Source organism: Aegilops tauschii, chromosome 3, assembly GCF_002575655.3.
Source record: "Aegilops tauschii subsp. strangulata cultivar AL8/78 chromosome 3, Aet v6.0, whole genome shotgun sequence".
In the NCBI taxonomy this organism is placed as follows: domain Eukaryota; kingdom Viridiplantae; phylum Streptophyta; class Magnoliopsida; order Poales; family Poaceae; genus Aegilops; species Aegilops tauschii.
Genome location: NC_053037.3, coordinates 92,924,043 through 92,926,270, shown reverse-complemented (window position 1 = coordinate 92,926,270; position 2,228 = coordinate 92,924,043).

Genomic DNA, 2,228 nt, shown 5'->3' with positions numbered 1-2,228 from the left:
TGAAAACTATGATGAAACGTCAATTAATCATGCTAATCAAGATAAAACGAATGATGATGATAAGAAGGAGATTGAGCGTCTAACCAAAAAACTAAACACTCTTAAGTTAGCTCATGAAACTACCTTGGAAAATCATCGAGAACTTTTAAAGACTCATGATAAGCTATGCTTTGAAAAGCTCAACCTTGAGCAAGAGCATGAGTTTTTAAAGGCAATCAATGATGATCTTCGCAAGAAAAGTTCTTCTTACATTGCCAAGCGTTTACTCTTGTCTCCTTACATGCCACAAGTTAAATCTAGCAACAAGAACAAGAAAGATTCTTCATCTAGTGGTAACAACAATCATGCTAAATCCAATGTTGATGCTTCTAGTAGTTCTCTTGATTCCACTAATGATTCTCTTAGCCAAGTTACACTTGAGCAAGAAAATAGCTTATTGAAGGGAATCATAGAGAAAGGTGTTTACAAGAGTCTTGCAGGAAGTAAGCAATTTGAGGAAATTGTGCGCAAGCAAGGAAGACACCGGAAGAATCAAGGTGTTGGTTTTGAACGAAAGTTCAATGCCAATGGAGTTGAGTGGGAAGAAGATCAATACCCCAAGACGAAGTTTGTTCCTCAACAAGAGAAGTATGATCCTACTTCTTTCAAGGGGACACAAGCTTAAGATGATCTTCCACCACAAGACCACAAGCAAAAAGGCAAGGATAAGCTTCAAGAGGAAATTGATGCATTTGAAGAAGCACCAAAGGCCTTGGTCAAGTGGGTTCCCAAGACTACATCAAGTTCCACTTCATCAAGTACAACTACGACTCCAAGGATTCCCATCAAGATGGTGTGGATCCAGAAGAAGAAGAACTAGAGAGTTCTTGAGGGTGACTCCGCCAACATACTTCACTCCTATCATTTTGGCAAGGACAAGTGCAAACAACTTCCATATCTTGCACTAGTTCAAGGAGACACAAACCCTCTTGTTGGTAAGACAAGGGACAAGGTAACCTAATGCTTTCATGGACATCATCCTGTGTATGCATCACTCTATGTCTATGGATATCCTTGTTTGTTCCTTGTGGGACTAACCCGTGTAGGTATTGAAAGTGTAACTCACTCCAAAGGATTGCTCCAAATGATCTACATCAACATTGAGCATCTACATCTTCAACACCTACATGAAGTCATCATCGACAAAACCCAAGGTTAGTTCATTCCCTTTAGGGGGAATATCACATATAGGGGGAGCTTTACTCAAATCAATGAGCTAAAGCAACTCTAATGGTGTGAACACAACAATGCTTTATGTAAAAGTGGTAACCCCACTTGTGCTTAAACGATGACTATGACCTATTATCAAATGTTCTCATTTGACTCCTAAGTCAATATACTCATATATAGATGACCTAGTCATCGCCAATTGCTTGATAGATGCTAGAATGTTTGTGCATGCTTTGACACATATTTCATTTGCCATCTTATTGTGTGAGCATGTTGGATGCATATTTTACTCATTCGAGGACATCCATTTGTTGCTATGATTGTTTGGCTCTTTCTCTTTTGCCAAATGGATGGACAAGAATGCCTAAGAACACCCTCTAGCTATCTATGCTTTTCTCGTCTCAAACTCTATTCATGCTACATCACAAAGTTTGATCAAGTCATATTCGAACCACTCTGTGTGAGGAGCACTCGGAGATCCCGATTCGTCATAGACTTAAACCTCCAAAACCTCTTTGTGCATCTCGGTCTGACCGATTCATCCTTTTCGGTCCTACCGAGTCACTAAGTTGATCTAGGGTTTTCAATCTCGGTGCAACCGATTAGAAATTTTCGGTCACACCGAGTTGCAGTAACTGCTTGCAGTTTTGCATCTCGGTGCCACCAAGTTGTTCCACTCGATCACACCGACAGGGTCAGGTTATATATACCGCAGGGTCAAAATTTGGAAATTTCTCCAAACCCCTTCGCCTGCGTGTAACTTACTCTGCCTCCTCTGGTCTCCGGATCGTCCTCTCGTCGCCAGCGACCTCCCGCCGCTGGTCTCCGCCGCCGTCAACGGAAATCCTCTCCGCCGTAGCAAGTTCGTCGCCGCACTAGGGTACAGACTTGATCATTGTGCTAATCTTTAACTCCGATTCCTAGCACATTGCTCTGCCATGTTTCTTGCTATAATTGAAATCATCCTGTCCAGCGAAAAAGTCCCGTAGATTAGTGTTGATTTGAAAATTTAGGGTTAG